We start from the raw sequence: 13,627 nt of genomic DNA on the forward strand, positions 1-13,627 counted from the left end.
ATCAATAATGAAATTTGTTATGAGGATGACTGTTGAGATTGGATCAGAATGTTTATTTAAATCCGCAAATCACATTGGGTGATCAAGTAGAGCTGAGGCTGTAACATTTGAGCTATGATCCCGAATTTTAAAAGTTGTACTGAATAATGTACTATTGATTCTAGGTTAACACGAATTCGGTTTCTAAAAAATGTACTGACATCAAAAAAAAAATCAAACGTACCTTTTCAACAAAATTGTTTTTATCTTTGTTGTCTATTCTAAACGTTGCAAAATGTGGATAAAATTTTCAAAATACCCATACCGTTCTAATAAAACATGGACTGGAATTTAAAATGTAGCCCGCTGTTGAAGTGTAGAGGTCTTTTTTAAATTCGAATAAAACGGATACGAGCAGTACTTGAAAGAAATTAAATATCAATTCAAATAGGTATTAGCAATCAAAATTTTCTGTTTTCTCCATATTAAATATTGTTTATTTGTATATTATTCCTTATCCGCTTACGAAGTAGCGGGCATTTGGCTAGTATTATATAATTTTAATACTTTTTATTATTTAAAATATTGGTGTATACACACAAGTTTACAAATTTTATCTTAAAAAAATTTAAACTTACGCTAATGCATAGAATTTCAAAAATGGAAAAAAATTAAAAAAGAATAAACTAATGATACTCTCTTCGGCTATAATATCCACCAGTTAATAGCAGTTTCAAATTCATAAGCAAGGCAAAACTACTTAACTAATAAGAAAATATACAACCTTATTCTACTCTAATACCTCTTTTCTCCGCAGCAAGCCTATAATCACAAATAAATGATGCTAATAATTCTCTGCATACTTGTGTAATCGCAATATAAGTGTGAATGTTTGTGTGTGTGTGCTATTCATGAGTCACAAATATCCAATTTGTTCTTGTTCCACATTTGCGACATGTATTTAACATTAATCCTCATTTCATGACTGGCAGCAGCAGCTCAGCTGTGGTTCGTTTCCTGTTTAATAAATTAAACGTTGTTGTTGCCGTTGCCTGTCATTGTTGTTGCTGTTTTTTTCTCTTCTTTCTTGTTGTTGTATTATATTTTAATAACACAGCCTTTATATTGATTAAAAAAACGTTTATAAAACGTTGTGCTAATTGTAAAACATTTATTTTTAAATACAAAGCTTAGTGCTGATTTGCAGCCATGTTTTTGTTAAGGCCATTCATATCTGGCCGCCATAAACCATAAATTGTGTTTACTAAATAGCAACAACAAAAAGCAAATAGCAAAAAAAACGTTATGAAAAAATAGTTAGTTCAGCGAACTTGTTATGAAAAAAGGACAAAAAAAAACACAACAGCAACCACAATATTAATCTCGTGTTTATCAAATAATTAATTTGTTTTTAAATCCACATTATATTAGAGTTATTTTTTCAGTTCTGTGGGTATTTTTTTTGTTTGGCATTTTGCTTACCACAACAATCCTCAAATATCTATCAACGGAAACATGTTGCTTTTGTTGTTAATCCCAAAAATATTTACAGACAATTAATTTAAAAACTGACAAATTAAATTATGTCAGCAGTTAAGAGGGGTAGGGCTGATAGCAACATATGAGCCGGGCAGACATTGTCTACCGTAGTGTGGTTAACTATGTGTTAGTGATTTTATGATAACATTTCAAAATACATACAAAAAACCAATTGAAAAAACAAGTAAAGTTAATGCAAGAAAAGGGTGTTATAATCATGGGTGAATTGTTTTGGTACTTGAACATCTCCAATTTTCTATACCCTTGGCCATTGATAATATCAAAAATGTACTTTCTTACATAATGGGCTATCTCCAGGACATTTGTCCTATAGGCCGAACAAAGAAAAGATTTTCATTCCTCTCTATTTGGGTCTTTATTTATCCAATTTGAAATACCGCGCTTTTTCATCTCGTCTTCCACTTGTTTACTCCATCGAAGCCTTGGTCTTCCAATTTTGCTTGTAGCGCCATGCGGCCCGTATTTATACGCCTTTTTAGCGGGTTCATTCCTATGCCATAGCCCAACCAACGCAATCGTTGTATATCGATACGTTTAACTTTACTGATGTCGTTGTATATCAGATACAGCTCGTGGTTCATACGACGTCGATATTCACCGTCAACGCATATTATCCGGTAGATCTTTTCAAAATTGTTTCTCTCAAAACTCACCAAGCACTTCCTTATCTGTTGGCGCAAGTACCTATGGAGTTTTTATACCCTACACACATACATAGTTTGGAGGGTATATTAAGTTTGTTTTTTCGTTTGTAAAACATTGAAGTAATAACTTGCGACCCTAACTTCTTCTTCTTCCTTATCGGATTTTAGCTATCATAAATAATAATTGATCTAGAACGCTATAATTTTGCAACAGCGTGTTTTTTTGTCTTAGACAGGTCAAGTTCGAGGATGGGCTATATCGACCCACGTATAAAGGTACCTCCCGATTTGCGGTATTTTGAGAGTTTTAACTACAATTTTTAACCGTAACTGTAATTTTTAGCTGTAATTTGGCATTTAGGGTTCTTAGTGGTCACAACACTTGTCCAACAAAAATTTTCAACTTAGGTCCATATTTTGGTATAGACCCCATATGACAGTACCTGCCGATATTCGGACTTTTGAGTGATGTAGCTATAATTTCTCACCAAACTAGCTGTAATTTGATATTTGAGGTTCTCTGTGGTCACGAAACTTATCCGCCAAAAATTGTCAATATAGGGCCACGTTTTGATATAGTCCCCATAGAACGGTACCTCCCGATTTTCGGTATTTTGAGGATTTTAGATAAACTTTTTAACCGAACTAACTTTTATTTGACATTTGAGGTTCTTAGTGTTCACAACACTTCTCCACAAAAAATTGTCAACATAGGTCCATGGTTTGGTATAGTCGCCATATAACGTTACCTCCCGATTTTTGGTATTTTGAGGGTTTGAGGTTCCTTGCAGTTATAAGACTTTTCCACCAAAAATTGTCAAGATTGTTCCACTCTTTAATATAACCTCGCGATTTTCGGTAGTTTGAGGATATTAGCTAAAACTTTTAACAGAGCTAGCTGTAATTTAACGGGTGACGTAGGGGATGATCGATACAAGCAACGGTCTTGACCGGCTTTAACATGGCAAAGCCTAGGATTTATCTTGGTCCCTTTTTCATCTCAAGTAGACACTGACCTCCCCGTGGTGTTACCAAGGGAGCTGCCTTTAACATACGTTAATGGTAGTGAGATAACATGTGCCGCGCGTTCACCCATAAGAACGTTAAAAACTTGGGTTGGGCGAGGAACTCACCCCGTCAAAACACACTATGAAAAACAAAGAAAAACAAACCGATCTAAAGTTGACGGGCCCCGCAAACGTTTTAAGGACCATGTTCTGCGAATCTGCACCTGGAATGTCAGGACAAAGCAGATATTATTCCAGGAAGTGCGATGGAACCGGGCAGACGTAAAAATCACAAACGGTTACGCACTGTATTATAGATGCCATGAAACGAAAAATGCGCTAGGTGTTGGATTTATGGTAAACCGGAGGCTTAAAAATCTTGTATCCAGTTTTACTCCGGTTGATGAGAGAATTGTCATAATCCGTGCAAAAGCAAAGTTTTTTAACATCATTCTCATCTGCGCCGACGCCCCGACCGAAGAGAAAGATGAACAGACCTAGGATATAGTCCACAAGCGCCTAGAGAGGGCATATGACCGATGTCCTGGCCATGACATTAAGATTGTTCTAGGAGATTTTAATGCTAAAATTGGTAGGGAAAACATCTTTGATCCCACGGTTGATAATTTCAGCCTACATGATGTAATATGAATGGATCGGAAGCATGGGCGGAATATGCTGTGGCTATCTTTTGTGATTGCAGATTACCGATGTCCATATTCCGTGTTGTATCTGTTCGTACTTTATTTGCTACGTTTAATCGGGTACGTACCTTTGATGCAACAAGACGGTGGATCGAGTCCATGTTTGCTTCTCGGAATGATCGTACATCCAAAACGCCCGATAAAAGTCAATGGTCATATATTTCTTCTAAGCGCTCGTAAAATATATCTTCACTGGGCCATTTCGGGGATCGCGGTGAACTTTTACCAAAACATTACACTTTTTGAGATATGGGCCTTGAAATATTCCAATATTTAGCCCCTTTCTGGCTTATCATGTTAGACATGACGTGTGTTGACAACCCGTCACTTCGCTTGTCGGTGAATGCCTTTCTTTATCATCGTCTCCGTTAACAGACCGAACCATAGGAAAGCTTTCAGAGAATCTAGCAATCACCGCTTCAGAGTGCTGCTTAATTGCTCAGTTCATCGGGTATCTGAGAAAATTTTCCCGGACATCATAACAGCTGGTCGAGTATCCGTTATTGAACCAAGTTCCCCAACAGTGCCGGTGGGACTAGCGTCATATGAACGCTGAAGACCCAGATGTTAGGGAACATTATTTTAAAGTCAACCGGCTTGTAGACAAGCACAGGCAGGATAAGTGGCTAGACAACTTGAAACAATGCAATATTGGATCAGATAACATTTTCCGGGAATGAAGGAACATAGAACAACTGATACTTTTAAGGGTATGACAGTGAAGAAGCTCGCTTGTCATTTTTAACCGGTAGTTTATAGAGCATGCCGAGAGTGACAAGGCGAAGAGGAGTGTGCTAGTAGCTCGCTGCGTGAAGGAGATACCACAATTTAAAATGGGTGATGTTGTTGATGTCATCCGATACCCGAAATCTTCCAAAGCGTTGGGCCCAGACGAAATATCAATGTTAATACTCAAAAAGTGGTGGTGGTATTTAAGTAAAATGGAACAATAGTTTCTTTCATTTATGAAGAAGACTTAATATCAAATTTCAGCAATTTCGGTAAAGCAATGAAATTCAAAATACCGAAACTGGAGAGGTACTGTTTTATGGGGGCTATATCAAAACGTCGATCTGTACCGACAAATTTTTGGCGTAAAAATTTTAGGCTCAAAGAAGACTAAATACCAAATTTCCGATATTTCAGTTGTATAATGCGGTTAAAACCTAAATAATACCGTAAATCAAGAGGTATGCTTCTATGGGGGATATAGGATGACGTGGACCTATACTGATAAACAACAAATTTCAGTCTTTTCGGTGGAATATTGACGTCACATCTTTCACAATTAGGGGAATCGGGAGGTACCGTTCTACGGGGGCTATATCAAAACGTGTACCTATACGACGAAATACAGTCGGAAAGGGTTTTACTTCTAACGTAGACTAAATACCAAATCTCAGCAAAAATCTGGAGGTTCCGTACTTTGGGGGCTGTATGAAGGCGTGGACCTACATATACTGACAGATTTCATATGGAAAGTTGTATACCTGAAATGAGGACTAAATACCAAATTTCAGAGGAATATTGAGGCTACAACCTCCAAAATTCCGGAAATCGGCAAGGACCCATACCAACAGAATACTGGGGGGACATTTTATACCCCCAACGAAGGCTAAGTACCAAATTTCAGCCATTTCGGTGAGATAATGAAGCTAAAACCTTCGAAATACCGAAAATCAGATGGTACCGTTCTATGGGGGCTGTATTAAGACCTTACCAACAAATTTCTGGGGGAAAGCTTTATACCCCCAACGAAGACTAAACAGCAAACTTCAGCCACTTCGGATAGATATGGAGGCCACAACGTCCAAAATACCGGAAATCTGGAGGTATCGTTCTCTGGGGGCTATATGAAGGCGTGGACCCATACCAACAAAATTCTGGGGGGCTTTTTATACCCCCAACGAACACTAAATACCAAAGTTCTGCCATTTTAATTGATTATTGGGGCCATAACCTTCAAAATACCGAAAATCGGGAGGTACTGTTCTTTGGGGGCTATATGAAGGCGTGGACCCATACCAACAAAATTCTTGGGGGACATTTTATACCCCCAATGAAGACTAAGTACCAAATTTCTGGCATTTCGGTGTGATACTGAAGGTAAAAACTTTAAAATACAGAAAATCGGATGGTACCCTTCTATGGGGACTATATCAAAACGTGGACCGATATAGCTCATTTGCAATACCAAACATCCTAGGAGTAATAGAAAAAAAGTAATAGAAACCTCTATACCAACTTGCAAAGATCTATCTTAAAAATTGCAAGCTGTATCTTGATTTCAACAGACGGACGGACAGACAGACCCACATGGTTATATCGACTTTGAATTTTACCCTGATCAAGAATACATATACTTTATAGGATCTCCGATGTTTATTTAGATTTGTTACAAACGGAATGACAAATTTAATTATACCCTCCATATTAGGGTAGAGGGGATAACCAGAACTGAACCAAAACAGGCGAAGGACCGAAAAGTAGCACAGCGAAGAATTCCCTCTAACCGTATTTTGAATTTGTGGACATAGAAATCAAAGAGTGAATCGAAGAGTTCCACAAGTCGGTGTGATATTTCCGCCACGTGTTATATTCTTGCGGCTCCTGTCGGCGATAACATTTTTAAAACCTTAAATGCCTACCTAGCTGACGTAGTGCAGTTCTAGCGTTTGAGGAATAGGAAAGCATACGTCAACTCTTGTGTTACATTGTTCACCACTTGGAGTACTGAAATTGGGCTTCCCTTGAACATATTGGTCAATAGTGTCGTGGTTCCGATAACAAGTTTAAGTCGTCCGCGCGATGTGCTACCAATTACAATGATATTAGATAACTCTTGGGACATATAAACCTTATTGTCTTCTTATTAAGAAATAGTGCTATCTGTAGTAAGCTTTGGGGCACCTGTGTGAAATGCAAATATCATCGCTGCTCAGCGGAAGAATATTCAAATTTGAGACCAGAGGTCTCAACACGGTGGCTCCATTATAAGAAAGCGAAAATACCTTCACAAGCTTGTTGACAGACATTCTCAACACAGGCACTTCAGGAGAGATGTACCAAATCCAGAGGGGAGGAAGTCCCCTCTAGTTTAAGGAACCTATCAGGCAATTGATTAGGTAGAACAAGGATAAAGTGTTAATAGCTCACTCGCAGAACATCCCAATCCTTCGCCGCAGTAGCACGACAGATACCAAGGCAAACGAGAGTGGTTTTAGTACAATTAGGATCCGGACAGTGTCGCCCCAATTTTTATTGGGCCTGAATTGAGAGCACGATACCCAACATATGCCATGCATGCACTGTGGTCGAAATTGTATGGGAAAATCGGCCAAAAATACTTCCTGTGCAGATATCAATACGAAATTTTCAGTAGAGGTTGGTTTAGCAACACAAATAAAAAAGCAACAAAAAATTCAACATAGGTCCAACTTTAGGTATAGACCCCATTGAACGGTACCCCCTGATTTCTGGAATTTTGGGGGTCTTGACCACATTTTTCAATCAAATTGGCTAAAATTTGGTTATCGGTACCCCCTAGTGTTTGAAAACCTACTTGCAAAAATTTTTTGAATTGGTTCCACATTTTGATAGGTTCCCCATATAATAGTACCGCCCAATTTTCGGAAGTTTGAAGGTTTTCTAAAAATTATTAATTCGAAATGGCCACTTAATCTTTCGTGGAGGTAGGCTAAATCCAGAAAATTTTCTATTAATGTAGGTCAACCCTTTGATGTTGTCCCCATATATCGGTACCGCCCAATATTCGGTGTTTTAGGGTTCTAGCCGTAATAATCAATTAAAATGGATGCATTTTCGAAAATTTACATTGAGAACCACATTTTGACGTAACCTTCATATAACTGAACCGCTCTACATATTTAAAAAGCTGAAATGCATCACCTGCACATTTGAAAAAATGACAAACACCCTGAAAGTCATCCTTAGTATTTTGGGAATAAGTTCCAAAGATGCGGAAAGATGCAGCAGATATTTTGGAAATAAAATTTTTACTGATCTTTTAAACAAATGTTCGTTAGGTTGAAAGAGGGGGAACATAACTACAACTTTACATGAAATTGAATTATACTGAAAAATACATTACAAAGGTGCTTTAGTCAACACACGTATTCAATAATGATTCCAAAAAAATTAAGAAACACAAAACTGCATACAAATTTATTTAATACATTGTTTTTCAATATTCGAATTAACTTTGGTGAATATAGAGTTCATTTAGCTTGATATAAATATTTTACTTTCACCTAACTTTTGCACTGAATTTACCTCGAAATCCAACTTTTTAAATTTTCTCTTTTTTGATGCTATTCTCAAAGAACACAGTAAGCAATAACCCATAACAAATTTATTTTAGAGAAATTTAACATGTAGTAGATATGAACACATTTGGTACCAAAAATTAGACTTTCATTTTTTTAATTTTGGCCAATGACAGCGACCGCTGTGGCATGTGGACTGGGACCACATGATGCGCTGCATATTTTAAACTGCCGTGCAAAACCCACTATATCCCGATTCTTTATGAGCGCAGCCAGACCAAGTTGCAGAATCTATACACAGAGGAATCAGATAACTGAAAGGAAGGAACATATTTGATTTTTGGTAAGAATCAAATTTTTGCATTGTCTTGTAAAAATTAAAAGAAATAAGTCATTATTTTTCAGACTACTGGTAATGTAGAATTCAGATTCACGATGGCTCGGACCAATGCCTCTGTCTACACGATATTTTAATTTTGAATGATATTTTAAGGCAAACAAGTAAAAAAGTATCAGACGGCTTTGGCGACAGAGATATACCATAAACGCTGCCGAAGGCCTGCAGCCTATTTGTTCGTCACTGCTGCATAAAAATTGAATTTTGAGTTATAGTCCAGTCAAAATAGACATGCGTATAAGGGGGAAATAGCAAAAATTCCCACAAAGCTGAATTTTGGTGGAGAGCTAGGGTTAGCCATTAGAAGGAACGTCCTAAATGTCCCCATCGATCCCATGTGTGCAAAAGAAGTTATTCGGGGTCAAAGGTCAATTTTGGAGGCATTATTCAGTTTTTTTAATTTTTCTCAAAAACGGTAATACTTAGCAAAAACCCGCTAAAGTAAAAGTTGTAGATTCAATAATTGTCTACAAGATTGGTCTTTATGATTCTTAAAAAAGACTTACCATTTTCGAGATATCTCGATCTAAAGGTCAAATACAAAATTAGCCGCGTAAGTACATTATGAGGCGAACCGGTTAAAGTAACGACACTATGTGTTAGATACTTTCGTAAGCTTTCAAACGATATCCACTTTGCAGTAATCGGTTCAGTAGAACCGGGTCTAACCCGGTTTTTTAATTTGGCCTTTCGGGCCTAATAACCGGCGAACTGGATCCGCAACCGTTGAAAATTATACATTTCCGTAATCAGCGCAACAAACCCTATCTTCGGACAAAACTGGATCGGAGAGTTTTCGTTGGGGTCGTTCCCGTTGGGCTTTCGATTATGCATGTGGGTTAAATGGGCTATTTTTGCATAAAATGACTCTAACATTGAACAACTCTACTAAACACACTCCGATTTTGTTGGATTTTTTTTAAAAGATAGCTATAATTTCGCTCTTCAAGAAAATATATATTTTTTGGGGGACAGACCCGATTACTTCGCTTATTTTAGCCGGTTCGTCTGAATATGTGCATATTTCCCTTATAAGTTCATAAAAATCATGTGTTTTTTAGAACAGCTATATCTCAAGAATCATTCCTTCTAAGAAAAAAAATTATAAGGGTCAAACTTGTAGATAATTTTTCTGTCTACAATATTTACTTCAGTCGCATTTTGATTAGATCAACCGTTTTCAAAAAATAAATCCGAAAACCTAAAAACCCTTAAATTTTGACTTTTGACCCCGAATAATTTTTTTTGCACACATGGGATAGATGGGGACTTTTAGGACGTTGCTTCTAATGGCAAACCCTAGCTCTCCACCAAGATTCAGCTCTGTGGGAATTTTTGCTATTTCAATGTCTATTTTGACCGGACTATTATGTCACGGCACCATTAATATTTTAAATATTTTTTCATCATAATCCATAGTAATTTTTATTCCCAACTATAATTCGTTTTACATCACATTTTATCAATTTAATTTAACACGACAAATCTAATCTAATCATTCCAAATTGTTTATAATTTTATTTTGTCAAAATATTATGCAGTTTATTTACTTATGCCATTATGTGGGTTCATTACAACACAGTGTGCTGTGTTGCATTGTTGTTGTCAGAGTATATGTGTGGCGGCTGTATGTATGTGTGTGTGTGTAAACAAATTAGATCAATTTGTTGTTTTGATGTTTTACATAATTTCAATATAGTTTTTATTCTTTTTTTGTTTTTGTTTGTTAATGCATGATTTGCATCGTTCTATTGAAATTTTGTAAATATATTGATTTTGTGGTTCATTGTGTACAACAACAACACCAACAAATTATAGAAAAACAACAACAGATACCAATATTGTATAATGCAAAAACACCAGGCATTACATGAACATCAAGTAGGGAAAAAATTCAATAATTATTTTAAGCATTTTTGTTTCGTACGTACACTTATAAAATTAATTTGCATTTGTGATTATTATCAGCATCATCATAACGTGTATATATTTATAATGTGTGTGTGTATTTATTGAATTATGTGTGTCTGTACTTTGTGATTTCTTTTTTCCGGATGAAATGGATGCGTTCACATTCATATGATATTGATGATATATTTGCAATATAGATTAAATTTGATTTAATCTTCGGATTTTAAATAAATTTATGTTTTCAGGTCATGAACCCGGACAGCGGCTGCCACCTCAGGGTAGACATGTTTGTATTTATATCGTTTTTCTGTGTTGGGACCAGAATTTTCCGGAATGCCTGCTCCAGACTTTTTTTGTCCATGTCGGGACGGAGGAAAACCCATGTCCAATTTATTTATATTCAGTTTGTCACATCCGCATTTACCACAACCAAACTTCGGTGGGATGCAATATAAGGAGGGTGCATCTCAGGGGTTGTTCTGGACACGTCCATGCGAGGGAATACGACAGGGATTGTGTTGTTGCATGCTGCATGAATGCAGCCTCCAGTGAGTCGTCTTCGTAATCAGAATTCGCGACTCCCCCGCAGACCACCCAAGATCAGCCGCACACTCAGCACATAGCAACAGTCGATGTTCCTAGAATCCCTAAACATGCATCCACTGAATTGCAATAGACTCAAGGTATGATCGAGGAAATAGTGGATTTCATGAGTCGGAAGAATATCATGGTTGTGGCGGTGCAGGAAACTAAGCTCAACAACAAATGCAGCTAACAGCGTTGTAATGGTTTCAACGTACTGATGGAGTATCGCAGCAGAAGAAGGGATTAGCTTTCCTATTGCAACAGCCCGTTCGCTTAACCCTGGCACAAATGACCCGTACATAGAATGTACGGGGTAGCAATCAGGTGTGGACCTGCCAAGGTAGCCCCTTTTTGGAAGGTCATAACAATCTGGTCTTGGGGGACTTTAATGCTCATCATGAGTTTTGGCATTCGATCCTGGGCAATGACAAGAGGGGCATAGTGCTGACAGAGCCGATTTATAGATTCACATGTTGCACTGTCAATGAGGACGCCCTTACTAGAATTAGCGGAGAGTGTCACTGTTCGTCAGACATAACCATCGTATCACCTGATTTGTCGAATGACGTCATCTATCAGTCCGTTTTTTTCTCAACAACCAGAGAAGAGATACTGTAGGAGCAGTCATATTCTAAGAACAAAATAGTGAATTTTAAAAATCTAAAAATATATATTGTTGTTCCAACAATATACATTTTAAGTTTCTTAAAATACACTATTTTGTTCTTAAAATATGATTGCTCCTACAATATCGCTTCTCTGCGGGAACCCATATCCCCATAATTGTCTTCATCAGCAGACTTATCTATTTCATCACCTCTAAATGCCGCAGTTTCATCACTCATGGGAGAGCTAATTGGTCCAGTTTCAGAAAGTTCAGTAATCACCGCTTCGGAGATCTGCTCAGCCCACCAGATGTTCGTATAACAGAAAGGAAGTTCAGAGACATCATCATTGCTGTAGCAGTACCTGCTGATCAAATACCCGATGTGAGACCAAATTTTCCAACAGAGGCGACGGGACAAGCAAATGAACGTGATGAGCTTTGCCGTGCCTATCCCATTGACCCCAAATTCAGGGAGCTGACATTGGAAATTCACAGGTTGGTCGGGGAGCAACAGCGGAACAAGTGGTTAAATCATCGGATATATCATCTGAGTAGTTGCAACATTGGAGCCGGAATAAGTGAATTTTGGGCAATGATTAAGTCATTCTCGAATCCTGGAAATAAGTCATAATCCAAGGAGTGGCGCAAGATGTTTTAATATACAGTTTATCGAGCACCCCAGGAGTGACAGGGCGAAGAAAAAAGTATTACGTCGAAGTAAATATCTTCCTGATGGAATCTACATGCTAATGCTGAAATAGCTGGATGAGCCAGAAGTCGAGTAACTCACTAATGTTCTCAAACTGTCGTTCCCGTAGTCTGGAAAATGGGCAGGGTGGTTGCGCTACTGAAGTAAGGCAAGGATGTCCGCAAAGGTGAATCTTGTACACATATTTTGCTTTTGTCATCCGTAGCAAAGACACTTGAGGCTTTAATCCTGCCAAGCATCAGATTAACTATCCAGTTGCAGATCATCAGCATGGGTTACGTAATGAGCAAAGCACGACAACTGCGCTGCCATCTTCACACATATTAGTCGAGGTCGCAACGGGAGCAAGCCGTTTGACATAACAGCGATAATTGCGTTCGACTTATCAACAGCCTTTAAAGAGTTTCAGTCCCTCCATGCTGTTGAAGAAATTGAGCAGAACATCCTTCGTCCGAGTTGGAAACCTTGGAAAACCAATTGTATGTGTGGACTCCAGTTGTACGTGGAATTCAAGAACAAGAAGTACAAGGCCCGTAAAGTGAAACAGGGTGGCGCCATATCTCTGGGACTTTTAATCCTCTTGCCCTCCTGTATTCCACCACCACCAAACGGCGTTGAGATCACAACGTAACGTATGCGGATGATTGTATTATTTTGGCGTCCCCTGATTTCATTTGTGAAAGGCTGATGACTTATTTTACTGATCTTACCACATTTTCCACGCGAGGTAAATTAAATTATGTAAGCCACTATGTCTTCGAACACTCAGTTCACCACATAGACGGAGTAGTGAGCACTGAGTTTAATGCCATGGTCGATGGTAGCAGACCCTTTCCAAATTAAAAGGGTGCTTTTTAAGACCCTTTCCAAATCAAAAAAAGGTGCTTGCTAAGACCCTTTCCAAATTAAAGGGTGCTTTTTAAGACCCTTTCCAAATTAAAGGGTGCTTCTTAAAACACTTTCAAAATTAAAGGGTGCTTCTTAAGACCCTTTCCAAATTAAAGGGCGCTTCTTAGGACCCTTTCCAAATTAAAGGGTGCTTCTTAAGACACTTTCCATACTAAAGTGTAGTTCTTAAGACCCTTTCCAAATTAAAGGGTGCTTCTTAGGACCATTTCCAAATTAAAGGGTGCTTCTAAAGACCCTTTCCAAATTAAAGGGTGCTTCTAAAGACCCTTTCCAAATTAAAGGGTGCTTCTTAAGACCCTTTCCAAATTAAAGGGTGCTTCTTAGGACCA

Source organism: Musca autumnalis, unplaced genomic scaffold (genome assembly GCF_047663935.1).
Source record: "Musca autumnalis isolate F117 unplaced genomic scaffold, ASM4766393v1 scaffold_2, whole genome shotgun sequence".
In the NCBI taxonomy this organism is placed as follows: Eukaryota; Metazoa; Arthropoda; class Insecta; order Diptera; family Muscidae; genus Musca; species Musca autumnalis.